The following is a 17,030-nucleotide window of genomic DNA, read 5'->3' as shown; positions in this document are numbered from 1 at the left end:
AAGTCTATTTTCGTCAAAGGTGTTTCTTTTGATGTCTTTAAGAGATTGAATGGAGATACTCGGAGGGAAAACGTCTCTCTCTCTCTCTCTCTCTCTCTCTCTCTCTCTCTCTTCTTTTTGTGCTTTTTTGTGTACATTCCACGTTTTTTAACAACATTAGTCTGCGTTCCAACAATAACACCATCATCACCACCACCACCACCATCACCTCCACCACGACCATCACCACCTCCACCGTAACCACCAACAACAACAACCGAGAACAACAACCACGACGAAAATAATACCATCACCACAACCACAACCACCGCTTGAAAAAAAATCAATAACAACATAAAGGAAACACGAATTTTAAAATGTAATTCGCTTGAGAGAGAGAGAGAGAGAGAGAGAGAGAGAGAGAGAGAGAGAGAGAGAGAGAGAGAGAGAGAGAGAGCACCTACCTGCCTACTTTTCTCCCTAATCAATCAATTACTTAAGATCGTTTCAACAGTAATTTTTTCACTTTTTAAGTATCTCTTTCAAGACAACGGGGAAGAAAAAAAATTCTTGTTAATGAGGGACTGAGAATGATTGGCAGGGAAGGGAAGGGAAAGGAAGGGAAGGGAAGGGAAGGGAAGGGATGGGAAGGAAAGGGAAGGAAATGAAAGGGAAAGAAATGGAAGGGAAGGGAAGGGAAGGGAAGGGAAGGGAAGGGAAGGGAAGGGAAGGGAAGGGAAGGGAAAGGAAAGGATGTGAAAGGAAGGGAAATGAAGGGAAGGGAAGGGAAAGGTAGGGAAGAAAAGGAAAGGGATGAGAATGGAAGGGAATGAAAGGGATTGGAATGGAAGTGAAGTGAAGGGAAGGGCAAACAAGAAAGGGAAGAGAAGGAAAAGAATGGTAATTAATAACAGAGGACGGGATAAGAAACAAAATAAAGAGATAGGAAGAAAATAGAAGGGAAGGAAAAGTAAAGAGAGATAAGTAAAGGAAAGGAAATTAAAAAGATATGAAGATAAGGGAAGGTAAGATAACAGAAGGAGAGGAAACAGAAGGAAAGAGAAGACAGGACAACGAGAAGGAAGAGAGGGAAATGGACGAGCGACAAGATATACTTCACGTCTAACCTATATAAGAAAGAGAGCGTGATGGGAAGATGATGGAGAGGTAGGTAGGGAGGGAGGGAGAGAGAGAAATGGGAGGTATGGGGAAGGGAGAGGGAGGGAGGGAAGGGAGGGAAATGAAGATGGGTAGGATGGACGTACAAGTAGGAAAATGAACGAGACTTGATCGGAAAGTTAAAATGAATTGGATATCTCGACTTGATCTTCCTCGTAGGCGTAATGAAATGTTTCCTCCTCCTCCTCCTCCTCCTCCTCCTCTTCCAACTTTTCCTCCGCCTACTCTACCTACTTCTTCCTTAATTGACTACTCCTCTCGCTCTTCTCGCTTTTCTTCTCTCTTTTTCGCTGAGTTTTTCTTCCTTTCCTTTTTTTTTTTTTTTTTTTGGTTCTCTTCCTCCTTTTCCCATTTTTCCTTCATCTTCCTCTCCATTCTTTTTCTATCCCATTATCTTCCTCTTCTTTCTCCTCTTCTACCTTTCCCATCCTCTGTTTTATACTTCCCTTCTTCATTTTTTTATTTTTCTTCTTATTTTTTATCCTTCCTCCTCCTTTCTTTCTTTCTCTATCCCTTTCACTTCCTTCCTTTTCTTATTTTCTTACTTCCTTTCTCCTTTTATGCTTTACTTTTTCCTTTTCATTTTATCTCTATTTTCTCCTTCATTCAAACCCTCCTCCTTTCCTTCTTCCTCTTCTTTCTCTATCTCTTCCTCTTCCTCCTCCTCCTCTTCCGTAGCTCTTCATGAGGGAAGTTAATTGGTCATTACGCGAATACTTTCCCGGAGTCTAAGAAGGATTAAAACTCCGCCTCTTTCTAATCCAAGGAATTTAGTGTGATATTTTTCTTAATTAGGTATTAGAAAATTATTATAAGAGAGAAAATCGATGTATCTCTATCTCTATCATTCTCTGTCTCTGTCTCTGTTTCTATCTCTCTCACTCTCAAACACACACACACACACACACACACACACACACACACACACACACAGGAGGGAGAGGAAATCCAGCCGCGTAGGAGAAGAATGAGAGAGATCGATGATGGAGAAGAAGGGGGAAGGGAAGAGGGAAGGAAAAAGAGGGGTGGAGGCGAGAAGATGGAAAGGGAAGAGGGAGGAACCACCACCACCGCCATCAACACACAAGAGGAAGAAGAAGAGGAAGAAGAAGGAAAAGAATAAAAGCATAAGGAAAAAGAGTGTAAGGAAAAAGAACAAGGATATAAAATAAAAATAAATAAGCATAAAGAGAAGAAAAATACAAACACAACTAAAGGAAGAACAAGAAGAAATATAATAGACCAAAAATATGAATAAAACAAAAACAAACGGAAAAACACAACAAAAACAAATTACAAGCCAAAATACCAAACCTTCCCCTTAAATCCAGTCAGAGAAAACGGCGGCGAGGGGCGAAGAAAACGGGAGGAAGTTGCATCACGCTTTTGTTCCTTCTCTTTTTGGATGACTTCTCCATTTCGAAATTGGCTGTAAAGGGATGCAGACCTTGACTCCATCACCTTACCCCTCCCTCCCTTCCCTCCTCCCTCCCTCTCTCCTGACTACACGCTGGAGGGAGAGAAGGAAGGAAAGGTGTGAGAAAGACAGGGAGGAAGGGAGAGATAGGAACGGAGAAAACGAAGGAAGAAAGGGAGAAAAAGGAAGTGTGAGAGTGGCAGGGTGGAAGAGAGATACGAAGGGAGGAAACGGAGGAAGAGAGGCAAGGGAGATAAAGAGAGGACGAAGAGAAAGGCGAAGTAAAGCAGGTAGGTGATAGGGAGGAGAGAGGAAAGGAGAGAAGGCGTCAGATATGCATGAGGGAAAGGAGGGAAATGGAGGGAAGGAAAACTGGAGGAAAGAAATGAAGGAGAGAAGGAAGTAAGAGGAAAATATTGATATGTTTTATTCCCTCAACAATTCGATTTTCATGTTTCTTATATAATTCCCTCCTCATTGTTATATATAGACTGTAGAGGTATCATTATCATTAGTATTATCATTAGCAGTATTAGCAATTGCAGCAGGATTATTGGTATTGCTCTCAACATCGTCATCATTATCCTCAACGTTGCTGAAATTTGCATGTATTCACGAACCCCAACCACCACCACCACCACCACCAACAACAACAACAACAACAACACTACCACCACTACCACCACCACTATCATCACCACCACCACCACCACGACCATCACCAACAACAACAACAACAACAACAACACTACCACCACTACCACCACCACTATCATCACCACCACCACCACCACCACCACCACTATCACCACCACCACCTCATGTTCAACAGAGTCTTGTCGGCTCAGCTTTAAGCACCTGAGCACACCTCCTCCTCCTCCTCCTCCTCCTCCTCCTTCCAGTCTACAGGTGTTCACTCTTTTTCAGGGTAAGACTTGATCCTGGAAGAGTGATAGACAGACAGACAGATGGGTAGACACACACACACACACACACACACACACACACACACACACACACACACACACACACACACACACACACACACGGAGGGACACAACCCCCCTCAAAATAAAAATAAAAACGAAAGTGGGAAGAGTAAAAAAAAAATGCAAGCTACCACATTTTTTTCCCTTTTCTTTTTCCTTTTTTCCCCCGTTTCTGTGTTGGTGGGGATTTTTGGGTCCATGTCCGCCAGGTGACTTTTACTTTTTATTTTCCTCAGGTGTAGACTCGTCCCCCAACCCACAGGTGATTGATTACCTGAGCCTCACCTGTATCTCTTTCGCTCCTAGGTGTGTGTGTACCTGTCCTTTTATTTACGACCTTTTTTTGAAGACCGAAATAGCACAGAGTGAGGCAATCAAAGGGAAAGAGATCGCCTTTAGAGTCGGTTGAAAAGGTTGTTTATATCCTCTTTCTGTCCCCCCTTTTTGCACAGGTAATGGGGACGGCAAACAGGCTTCTCAAATTAGCTCAGCTTTCCGTTTTCTTTTCACCTTTTTTTATGTTGGGTGACAGGTGTGAAGGGATAACTATAAATAGCACTTTAGTCCTAACCTTCCCCTTTCTCTCTCTCTCTCTCTCTCTCTCTCTCTCTCTCACACACACACACACACACACACACACACACACACACACACACACACACACACACACACACACACACACACACACACACACTCACCGGACATTAGCGAGGGTGTGTCTGCGGGACCGGAGCAAACGACTGTGGTACTTCTGAAGTTCGCCGATCGAGCCTGTTTCCGCCTCCATCTTGTCTTCTGCTGATGGTGACGAGGCCCGGGCTGTTGGTGGCGTTGGTGATGGTGTTCTCCTCCTCGACCTTCTCCTCCTCCCGGTCACTATCTTTAATTCCTCAATGGTTAATAGTTTATCGGTCCGGCTAATTCTTGAATATTATTATTTTTCTCTTCTTTTTTGCTTTAGTTTTTTTTCTTTTTTTCACGTCATTTAATTTCTGGTGGTGACGTGTTTCGTATTTCACTGCATTCACTGTTTGTCTTTAGGTCTTCAGTCTCTTCTAAACCACTACTATAAGTGTTGTAGTAGCAGTAGCTGTAGTAGTAGTAGTAGTGGTAGTAGTAGTAGTAGTTGTAGTTTAAGGTGCTATTAGTATACAGTTAAGGTGACTAGTAGCAATTATTTTCTTCTCTACATTCTTTTTGATCAACTTTCTACACTTTCTCATCGGTTGAGAGAGAGATAAATGAGAGTGTAGGGCAATGATGGTGGTGGTGGTGGTGACAGTGGTGGTGGTGATGACAACTATGTACCAATGGACTGTATCACCACCAGCTCACGTGCAACACCTCATTAATCACCACCACGCACAACACCGCGATCACTGGTTATTAGCGCACTCACTAATAGCGGGTGGCGCATGTAAGATGTTCCCTTCAATGCATCAATATTTATTCACCTTTTTTCCTTACCCTCACGTATAATGATCTCACTAATTCATGTATCAGAAGTAGTGTTGGGCGTACAGGTAGGGTGGGTACATTCCTCGTGGTCTTACCTGTCCTCACCTTAATTGTCTCACCTTTCTCAACTCGTCACGTAACACAGGTAGGTTTTCTCTCCCCACTAGTTACATTTCCCTAGTCTGCTGTTGCCGTACGTGACACGCCGAGAACCACAACACAGTAGAACACGGTTAGCACACAACAGGAAGAAGCAGTATCCTCACTAATCGTCACCTTAACTCACCTTTTTTCAACAGGTAACACAGGTAGATTTTATGTCACAACTAGTCACATTCCCCTTGCCTGCTGCTGCCGTACGTGACACCCAGCACAAGGGAACACAGCAGAACACGTTAAGCACACAGCACGTACTCGTAAGGGTCTCCAGCACAATCACACGTGTTAGGAAAAGGAGCGTGAGGTTAGTTTCTTCTCACTCACGCGCCCACAGGAGAGGGTCGCCATGCCCACCTTGAGGCCTGGGCTGACGAAGGGACGCCTCTGAGGGATCTACATAGTCTTTCCTGAACGCTGTAAGCACCAACAAGTCTTCATGTTATTGGGGAAAGAACGAGATAATATGAACACAAACGACACAACTTTCTACGTGACTACAGAAAGAGAATGTTAAATGACGCTGGCAAAAAGTCACCAGAGAAATAGAATAAAGGGTGACAAAGAAACAAAACGGGTGAGAAAACGAGACTATGCTACGAAAATGTTGAGCCAAAACCTGAAAACAAATGAACGAGAAAATTAAAAAGCACTACAAAATGAAATTAGTGAACCACCCTGAAGAAGAAAAATCCCACAAAAATATAATAAAAAAAAAGCGAGCGAGACAACGACACTGTACCACCTGACTGCAAAAAAAAAAATATGGACTCCACCGAAAAACAAAAAAATCACCGGATAAACTAAGAATAAAAAAGGAGGAAAGGGGAGGAGGGGGGGAGGGAAACGAGAAAACGATACATGACCAAAAAAAAAATACGAGAATATTGTCCCCACACTGAAAAAAAAAATCCCTTAAAACAAAACGAATACAAAAACAAGGCCAACAGCTCCCTCAATAATCAAGGCACCACTCAACTCCAGTTCGAGACCCGGCAAAAAAAATAGGGACAGATTCGCTCACAGGGAAAATTACGGAAAAATAGTTGGTTCGTTCGTCCCCCAAAACGATGCCCCACGAGCCTCAGTAAATTGGGCAGGGAAGCATGTCTGTTTTTTTTCCTTTCTTTCTTCATTTATTTTCTTTTCTTGTCCAACGGGGAATGTAAAGCAGTGAAAAGAATAGGGAAGAAGTGGAGAATAATAAGAGTGAAGGGTAAATGGTATGGAAGGAGAGGGAGGAGGAAAGGGGGGAGAAGGAGGGAAGGAAAGGAAAGCTTGACATGAAGGAGAGGAAACGGAAAGGAAGGAAGGGAGGGAGGGAAGGAACAGATATATGGAAGGAAGGGAGGGAGGGAGATAGATGAGGTAATGAATATAAAACCAGGAAAAGAATAGGGAAGAACTGAAAAATAATGATAGGTAAAGGAAACGGATGAAAAGGAAGGAAGGAAAGGAAGGGAAAGAGGAAGGGTGACTAATGAGGTAGAGAACAATGAAACAACCAAAGAACAGTGAAGAAGTGGAAAAGAGAGGTAAAGGAGACGATAGGAAAGGAAGGAGGAAAAGAAAGGTAGGGAAAGGAGGGAAGGAAGAGAGGGAGGTAAACTGGTGAGGTTGTGAGCAGAAACCATGGAAAGAGAAGCGAAGAGGAAAAGAGGGGAGGAAGGAAGGGAAGGGAGAGAGAGATGGAGGAAGGGAGGGAGGGTGGAAAAGTGGTGAAAACAAACAGGTATAAAATTACTTAGTCGTTTTAAGTTGTTTGCATAATCGTTAGGAAGAAATGGAAAGAGACGTGAAAGAAAATATCGTCCAGCATACAGACCTATCATTTTTTTTTTTTTTTTGAGAGAGAGAGAGAGAGAGAGAGAGAGAGAGAGAGAGAGAGAGAGAGAGAGAGAGAGAGAGAGAGAGAGAGAGAGAGAGAGAGAGAGAGAGAGAGAGAGAGAGAGAGAGAGAGAGAGAGAGAATAAAACTTACGAGAATATTTTAAATCCTTATCTAATACCTTTTCCCTTAGTCCCTCGACCCCCAATTTATCCTACTTTTCTCCTCCTCCTCCTCCTCCTCCTCCTCCTTCTTCTTCTCTTCCTCCACCACCTCCTCCTCCTCCTCCTCCTCCTCCTCCTTCTCCAGCACCTCCAAAATTAAAATTAATGAAAAAATCTCAAACTTTTAATTCATTCTTTTTTTTTTCCTAAACGGGCTAACTAATTATTGTTCTTTTTTCCGAGCAACTTCCGTGAACTTCAAGAATTGCCGAAGTTCCCTGTTAATACAAGGCGCGGGAAGGAGGCGAAGATTTCTGAAAACAAGGGAAGGTGAAGTTTAAAAAGAATATGAAAAGGAGAAGAGTGATATGTGGAGGGACACGTTACACTTAAAGAACGAAATTAAAAGACAGATTTCGGATGAGAAGAGAATGAAGTCTAAAGAATGTAAAAAAGAGAAGAAGGGAAAGGTGAAGTTTATAAAAAGAATACAGAAAAGTGATATACGGTGAGGCAGAATTAAATTATAGAACAAAATTAAAGGCAAGATTTCTGTTAACAAAGGAGTGAAGTTTAAAAAAAATATGAAAAGAAGAAAAGTTGCATAAGGTGAAGCAGAATACAATTAAGGTGGGACATTAAAGTGAAGATTTCGGATGACAAGAGAGTGAGTTTAAAAAGAATATCAAAAGGAAGAAATGTGAAGGAAAGTGAAAAGAGAAAAGTAAAAACGTGATGAAGAAAAGTAGTTAGGAAGAATTGCATATGATAAAGATGAAAAGAAATAGGTTATGGAATCAGAAGGATAAATAAAATGAAATGGATTAGCACACACACACAAAAAATAAAGTTGAAAGAGCATAAAAAAAAATTGATATACGAAAGGACGGAATACTATTAAGCTACAAATTTAAAGGAGAAAGAAACGAGCAACGAATTAAAAGTGTAAAATGCAATAAAACCTGAAAAAGACGAGGACAATATAACAGAATAAAAGAATCAGAGAGGAAGAATTAAGTATGATGAAGATGAACACAATTAAGTTAGGAAATCAGAGGAAAGAGGCAGACTGAATTAGCATCCCTGATAAAATGCTAAATGTAATGCCGGAAGACGACGACGAGAAAGAAAAAATAATAATAAAAATATCAGACAAATAATTAAGAAAAAAGATGGATCGTGGAAATTCAAGTCAACTCGAACACACACAAAAAAAATTATAGAAAAATCTGAGACGAAGGCAAAAAATAGTTGGAAATGAAAGAAGCAAACAAAATGAAAGTACAAATTAATAGAAAGAAAATGAAGTCACGTATTTGGAAAGGGAGTAACTAGTGATAGAGTGATAAAGAAAGAAAAAAAAGGTGAAAGTTGAGGAATAAGTAAAGAAAGAATAAAAGAAAGAGAGAAATAAAGAAAATCATAAACGGAAGTAAATATAACACACAAAAATATCAGAGGAAAGAAAAAAAAGAAAGAAAAAGAAAGAAAGGAAAGAAACAGAATTATAAACGAAAGCAAAAATACCACAAACACACAAACACACAAACAAACACACACACACACACACACACACACACACACACACACACACACACACACACACACGAGAGGTTCAGCGCTGACTTGATATTTGCTGACCTCGGTGTAATGCTCGGGAAGGAATCGATTGACTGAGTGAAGGAGAGGAAGGAGATAGTGAGGAGGAGGAGGAGGAGGAGGAGGAGGCGCACAATGAAGACGACGAACACAACACCACTCAATCAACTCCACTAATTCCACCATCACCACTACCTCTAATACCATCATCACCACCACACCATCACCAGTACCATCACCACAAACACCACCATCACCATTCCAGAACTATCACTACCATCCCTTTAAAACCCCCACTACACCACTGCCAACACCATCACCACCATCACCAGTCCCACTTTGAACAACAACACCATCACTTCTACATCATCACCACCACCACCACCACCACCAACACCCCTTTCTCTGCCAACATGTCTCATCACTCATCACACGAAGAAGTAAGAGAGTTGAATCCTCATAGAAAGCCCTTTAAAGATATGTTTCTCTATGTCACCAGGGTAAGATTTAAATACTCTCTCTCTCTCTCTCTCCTTTTCCTTTCCTTTTAGATTAACTTTCACTCTTCTTCTTTTTCCTTACTTTTAAAATCGTCTTCCTTCTCTTCGTCCTTGATCTGTTTTCCTTCGATATATTTAAATCCCTTTCTTCACTTCAATCCTTCTCCTCCTCCTCCTTCTCCTACCCTTCCTTCCTCCCTCCCTCTGGTCCTTCCTTCCTATCCTTTACGTCAATTCTGTGCCACTCTTTCGTACCCTTCTTTCCCCCTCCTTCCAATTCTTCCACTTCCTCCCTTCTTCCAATCTCCCTCTCTCTCCAATCCTTCCTCCCTTTCTCCTTCCAATCCTTCCCCTTCCTCCGGCACCTCGATCCCTCCCCTCCCTGTAATCCTTTCCCTTCCTCTCTCTACCCAATCCTTCGCCCCCAGTGCCCTCCCTCCCTCCTTCCCTCCCTCGCTGTAGTCCTTCCTTCCTTCCTTCCTTTCCTTCACCCTTGCCATTTCCTGGGACCTGTGGGGGCTGGCTTGCGATGAAAAACTTTACATCGTGCAAACTCGACGTCGGCGGTAAAAATGTGGAGCTTGCAGGGGTAGGGCGGGGCGGGTTCGGAGCGGAGCGGTAAAAAGTGGAACGGGGTGGAGTGGAGTAAGGTGGAAGGGCTGAGGATGGGAAAGGGAAGAGAAGTTGAGGTTTAGGAACAAGTGGATTTTGAGGAGTAGAAGGGAAGTGCTTGGGGAGGTTTGCTTAGTTGGGGAAGTTATTCTGGGGAAGTTGGGGAAGGGAAAAGGGGAAGAAAATAAGAAGTAAGGCAACATGAGGTACTTTTATTTTTTTTACAGTAAAGGAAACAGTTAATCAAAGGGTAAAAATATAAGCGGAAAAAAAGATGCTACTACTATTACTACTACTACTACTACTACTACTACTACTACTACTACTACTACTACTACCATCACCATCACCCTTTCCACCTTAATAATAGTCATGGTTTAAGTGGTCGAGACATGCCAATTTTCAAGCCACCCAGATTCTGACTTGGCAATGAAAAAAACAGCGACTTATTTCCCTCTTAGAACGGTGAACCATTTAATTTAGCGCCGAGAAGAGGGAAGGGAAGGGAAGGGAAGGGAGGGAGGGAGGGAGGAAAGGAGATGCTGGGAGGGAATGGAGGGAAGGAGGAGTGAAGGAGGAAGAGGAAACGCTGGGTAAAGATGAGGAAATGGCCATAAAAAGGGAGAGTGAGAAGAGGGAATCGTCTGAGAGAGAGGAGGGAGAGGAGAATAAGGAGGTCAGGAGGGAAGAAGAAGAGGGAGAAGAGGGAAAGAGGAGGGAAGGAGGAAGAGGAAACGCTGGGTGAAGATGAAGGAAAGGGAATATAAAAGGGGAAGATAGATGAGAAGCAGATGAAGGAGGAGGAAGAGGAGGAGGAGGAGGAGGGACGTGGGAAGAAGATGATGAAGTAGGGAGACAAGCAAGAGGAGGAGGAGGAGGAGGAAGAGGAAGTAAAGGGGAGAGAGAGAGAGAGAGAGAGAGAGAGAGAGAGAGACGGTGGGGGAGGGCATGAGTGAGTGCAAAGGGGAGGAGGAAGGAGAAGGAAGAAGGGAGGAGGGGGAGGAAGAAGGGGGGAATGGGGGGTCATAGGCCTTAAGTGGAGAGGTTAAGAACGCTATTATTATCTAACGATTTCCCACTCCAATCCACACTCCTCCTCCACCTCCTCCACCTCCTCCTCCTCAATCTCCTTCTCCTTCTCCTTCTACTCCAGGTCCTCGTCTCGTCGTACTCTCAATCTCTCTCTCCATCATCGTTCATTCTCGTGGTCTTATTTGCCTCCGGAGTTGAGTTTTCTTTCGGTTTTCCTCCTCCTCCTTTTCTCGTTGGACGTCTCTTTGATATGTGCGAGTGGGATGATTGCTGTGGTGGTGGTGGTGGTGGTGGTGGTGGTGGTGGTGGTGGTGGATCTTGAGTTTTGGAAGTGGCGTTAGTGGGGTAGGTCAAGATCTGTGTGTGTGTGTGTGTGTGTATGTGTGTGTGGTGTGTGTGTGTGTGTGTGTGTGTGTGTGTGTGTGTGTGTGTGTGTGTGTGTGTGTGTGTTGGGGTGTTTGAAATGGGTGTAATAACAGTTTGCGGTGGCGGTGGTGGTGGTAATAATAATAACAGCAACAGCAAAAACAATATCAATAACCACCTAAAAGAACAACAACAAAAAACAAGAACAAAGACACAATACAATCAATAAAACACTACACACACACACACACACACACACACACACACACACACACACACACACACACACACACACACACACACAGAGAGAGAGAGAGAGAGAGAGAGAGAGAGAGAGAGAGAGAGAGAGAGAGAGAGAGAGAGAGAGAGAGAGAGAGAGAGAGAGAGAGAGAGAGAGAGAGAGAGAGAGAGAGAGAGAGAGAGAGAGAGAGAGAGAGAGATGAATAAAACATGAAGAAACAGCGAAATAAATGAACAGTAACATGATGAAGAAACGAAAAAGAAGAAGAAGAAGAAGGAAAGGAAGAAAAAAATACAAGAACATTAACAAGAACAAATAAAAGAAAAGCAAGAACAACAACAACAACAACAACAACAACAACAAGATCAAACAACAACTTCACATCTCCTAAACTTCCATTTCCTGCACAAACTTCTCACGTCAAAGCCTTGCCGTGACACACACACACACACACACACACACACACACACACACACACACACACACACACACACACACACACACACACACACACACATGCGACACTCACATATCCTAGCAACGAGGTAAACACACACAAGGAACCATGTCAAACCCTAATTATATATAGAAAGAAAGACAGGTAGACATATAGACTCGTCATTGATCGTAGCGTATACTATAGATAAGCTAAAGGCGCATACACACACACAAACACACATACACACACGCATACCAACAAACACAAACATACACCAGTTAACAAATACATTCACAAACACACAAACTCCTAATTCATAACGTTGCCTTAAACCTCACATCTTCTACAACCTCCTCAACCTCTACTTCGCCCAAACATTATCATCTACTCCTCCTGTGAAACCTCAAACTCATCGCAAATTATTACAAACTTTCTACGGGTACAACTTCATCAGCCTGACCTAACGCTATCCAATGTCATGCCGCACAATTTAACTCCTTCGAAAAACTCTATCGATTGCGTGCATGGGTGTAATTTTATCTAACTATGAGAATCGAAAACATATCACAAACTATCATAAACTTCAAGGTAAAACTAAGGTAAATCTGTCCATTCATCTTTTGCATTGATATCATAACACGTGGAACACTTTCTCTACTCATGCGAATCTAAAACTCATTAAAACGTATGATAAGCGTTCTGAATAAAACGATAAACCTTAGCTAAAAGTATTAATTGTTAAACCACACTATCTATTGCCAGATAAACCTAATATACACACATGGAACATAATAAATCTACCCATAAAAATGTAAAACTAATCAAAACCTTATTATAAACCTCCTAAATAAAAACATAAACCTGAGGTAAACCTATTGACCTCTCTTTCGGCCACCTCTATGGATTTTTTTAGGAGCAGCGAGTGGCGGGCTTTTTTTTTATTATTGTTTCCTTTGTTGTTAAAAAAAAAAAAAATCCATTGTCATGCCACGCCATCTCTTAACATCTAAACCCAATCTAACTCATCTACCTCACGCAATTCCACTCATCCACTAAGTAACTAAATAACTAACTAACTAGACCAAGCACATTTTTTTCACTGTCCACCACAAACTCATTCCATCTCAACCTAACTCGTCCAACTTCTCCCCAAATCGCTCTTCCACGCCGCTCTGTCCTAAATCAATTTCTACCTCATCCTTGCCCGCCACCTGACGCCATTTACAGCTCGACCATCTCCACCCAACAGTTTCCATTCCTCATTCGCCCTAGCTCCTCTCTCCTTCCCTACCCACTCTAGTCTCACTCCACCCTGACTCCACCCTCAGTTCACATCAATCCATCCTCAATCCAAACTCACTCCACATTATTTCCCTCTCACTCCACCCTAACTTCACTCTCACTCCACCCTGACTGCATTCTCACTCCACCTCACTCCACCCTCACTCCAGCCCATGTAGCATCCCACCAACGCATCAAATAACACCCCTCCACCCATCACTCCGCCTGTCACTCAAAATTCGCACCTCACCGCTTCACTTCACACACGCACACACAGACTCACACACATGCACCCCCCCCCCCCTACACACACACACACACATGCATGGATGGACGGACGCACGCACGAACACAAGCAAAAAAAGCTGACGTATACGGATTTGGAAACTTTATTTTTTTGATTATTTTTTTCCCGAACCAAAACTAATTCGATTTTTCCCACACGGTCGAACTCGGAAAAAGGACGATTTCACATATGACTGATTTTCTCTTCCTCTTCCTCCTCCTCCTCCTCCTCCTCCTCCTCCTCCTCCTCCTCCTCTCTCTAGGCAGGGTTGTCAGTTTCGAGGTCAGTGGCCAGAAGTTGGGTGGTTCAGACAGCTCTTATTTCCTTTTCAGAGTCGCAAGTGTGTCGTATGATAATTTTACATGAATACAAATGGTGATATTTTCCCTGCCAGCCTGTGTTTGTGGGAGAGAGAGGGAGGGAGAGAGAGGGGGAGCGAAAGTGTATGTCTGTGTGTGTAAATAGAGGAGATAGATACAGAGAGAGTGGTGAAGAGAGAAGGGGGGAGGAGAGAGAGAGAGAGAGAGAGAGAGAGAGAGAGTCATGTGGTGAGTGCCAATACAATTGTCACATTCAAAATAGACTAGATAAATTCATGGACAGCGATATTAGGTGGGGCTAGATACACAGGAGCTTAGGGTCAAAGGAGCTTATGTTCTTATGTAGAGAGAGAGAGAGAGAGAGAGAGAGAGAGAGAGTGTATGTCTGTATGTGTGTGTAGATAGAGGAGATAGATACAGAAAGAGAGAGAGAGATAAGAGAGAGGAGAGGCATATATCACTCTCACTCCCTCTTCATGACATGTTACGAGAGTCAAGGGAAACATCAGTATTCGGCGTCACTAAGGAGGTGGATATATAGCGCCGGGACTGACAGACACAGCCGAAATAGCCACCCGCCCCCTCACCCCCCGCCGCCTCGACTTGGGGTTGTGTGTCGCCTGCTCGTATACGCATATCTCCAATTAGTACGCATGTCAGGGGGATTGGATGAACTTGATGACTAGAAGATAATATGGTAAATGGATGGAAGGATGAATGAATAGATGCAAGAGATAACGAAAGAATGATGAGTGGAAGAAAGAACGAAAGAAAGTGCATGAATAAACGAGAAAGGAAGGTTGGGAGGAAGTATGAAAGGAAGAAAGGATGAAAGGTTTAGAAGAATGAATGAACGAAAGAAAGTAAGAAAGTAAGAAAGAAAGACAGACGAAGCGAATCAAATAAAGTAAGTAAGCAAAAACGAAAGATTAAAGATAAAATTTGTAACTGAGATCAAAAACTTCCTAATAATAAAAAAAAACGCCAATAAAACGCAAATACAAAACACTTCTCAACCATTAACTCTTACATGACTTTATTTCAGCACCTCTCAGTTATCAAGAGCTTCAATTCCCCTGATCTGCTTACTAACAGGAAAAAAACACGTACAAACAGCCAAACACACACCCTCATTACACATCTTTCATTACATTCTTTTTTTTTACGCCCTTGAACTGTCTCCTCTGCTGTAAAAAATAAAATAAAATAGTACGTCGTAACAACCGAAGAACAAATTTTAAGACATCACTCGACTTTCACCCTTATGACCTCTGAGTATGGTGAAAGGGGAGAGGGAAGAAGAGCAGAGAGAGAGGAGAGAGGGTGTAGGAAGCAAGGACTCCATTCCCCCTCTCCCCCCCGCCTTGGCTAATGAGAGGGTTGGGGAATGGAGTTAAGGAATGGGTGTTGATCTTGTTCCTCGCATATAAGTGTCTAAGTGTCAGTCTGAACGCCGCCTACACAGCATAACCGAGGGCGTTGGCGGCGATGGAATATTAGACAATGCACGAGCGGCGGCCACCTGGTGAAGGAATGTGGGAAAAGGTGTGACGGCAGAGGCGACGGCTGACTAACTGATTGGCTGACTAACTGATTGGCTGACTAACTGATTGGCTGACTAACTGATTGGCTGACTAACTGATTGGCTGACTAACTGATTGGTTGGCTGACTGATTGGCTGGTTGACTACATGATCTACTTAATAATTGGCTGGCTGACTGTTGAACTGACTGATTTACTGACTACCTGACTGACTGACTTACTGACTGACTGACTGCCTGGCTGGCTGAGAAGTAGAAGAGGAAGACAGGGCACAATGAAGAGGGAAAAAATTAAGAAACAAGAAAGAAACGTTGAAAGAAAGAAGGAAAATAAGAGATGAGAGGATAATAGGAGAAGAGGAAGAGAAGTGGGGATCAGAAGAAGAGGGCGAGAGAGGATCTAAGGAAGAGGAAGAGGGGATAAGAGAAGAGGAGAGAGGGGACTACGGGGATAGGTAAGTGGAAGAGGCTGAGGGAGGGAGAGTTGAGTGGAGGGGAGAATTAGGGGAAGGAAGGGGAGGAAAGGGAGGAAGGCATGAAAGGGGAGGAAGGAGAGGGAAGGAAACGAGAACAGGAGAGGGGAAGGAAGCATAAGATAGAGAAATGAGGAGGGGAGAGATGAGATATGGAAGAGAAGGAAAGGAAGGAAAGGAAAGGAAAGAAAAAGAGAAGGAAATAGTATGACAGGGAAGGAAATGGAAGAAACAAGAGTAAAGGGAAAGAGCAGCGAAAGGTAAAGGAAGGAAAGGAAAGGAAAGGAAAGGAAAGGAAAGGAAAGGCAATGGAAGGGAAGGAACAGGAATGGAAGGAAAGGGAAGGAAAGACAAGGGAAGGAAAAGGAAGGGAAGGAAAGGAAAAGAAAGGAAAGGAAAGGAAAGGAAAGATAAGGCAATGGAAGGGAGGGGAAGGAAAGACAAGGGAAGGAGAAGAAAGGGAAGGGAAGGGAAAGGAAGGGATGGGAAGGGAAGGCAAGGGAAGGAAAGGCAAGGAAAGGCAATGGAAGGGAAGGAACAGGAATGGAAGTGAAGGGAAGGAAAGGGATGGGAAGGGAATGAAATGGAAGGCAAGGCAAGGCAAGGCAAGGGAGGAGAAAGGAAGGGAAGGGAAAGGAAAGGAAAGGAAAGGAAAGGAAAGGAAAGGAAAGGAAAGGAAAGGAAAGGAAAGGAAAGGAAGGGAAGGGAAGTGAAGGGAAGGGAGGAGAAAGGAGAAGGGTATTAACGTCTGCTTAAATTACAAGAACTCTAATTGCAGAAGTAGTTATTGAGTTTCAAATTGTACCCTAAGTAACAGACACACACACACACACACACACACACACACACACACACACACACACACACACACACACGAGAGGGGAAAAAACGAAGACACAAAATAATGGAAGAAATAAAGAGGAAGGAGACAAGAGGAAAAGGGTAACTACTCCTCCCTTTCCCTCCTCTTCCTCTTCCCCTTCCTCTTACCCCTTTTTCGTCTTCTCACCCTTCCCCTTCTCTTCCTCCCCTTTCCTTTCTTCCTCCCCTTTCCCTCTCCTTCTTTCTCCTTCCTCACCACTATCTCCCTTTTCCCTTCCCTTTCCTCCCCTTTCCTTCTCCTTTCTTCCCCTTCCCTTCCTCTTCTTCCTGTACACCCTCCCCTTGCTCA

General features: G+C 43.2%; 1 long non-coding RNA gene across 1 annotated transcript in view; it reads right to left on the bottom strand.

The window, feature by feature from the left end:
* The window catches only part of LOC126998128 (uncharacterized), a 48,953-nt gene that overhangs the window by 11,329 nt on the left and 20,594 nt on the right, over positions 1–17,030 (bottom strand). The window contains exon 2 of the long non-coding RNA XR_007752644.1: positions 4,263–5,595. This is a non-coding gene — a long non-coding RNA (uncharacterized LOC126998128). The remainder of the gene's footprint in view (positions 1–4,262; positions 5,596–17,030) is intronic.

This window comes from Eriocheir sinensis, chromosome 13 (genome assembly GCF_024679095.1).
Source record: "Eriocheir sinensis breed Jianghai 21 chromosome 13, ASM2467909v1, whole genome shotgun sequence".
In the NCBI taxonomy this organism is placed as follows: Eukaryota; Metazoa; Arthropoda; class Malacostraca; order Decapoda; family Varunidae; genus Eriocheir; species Eriocheir sinensis.
The sequence above is the reverse complement of the archived record's forward strand: the minus strand, read 5'-3'. Positions and strand labels throughout refer to the sequence as shown.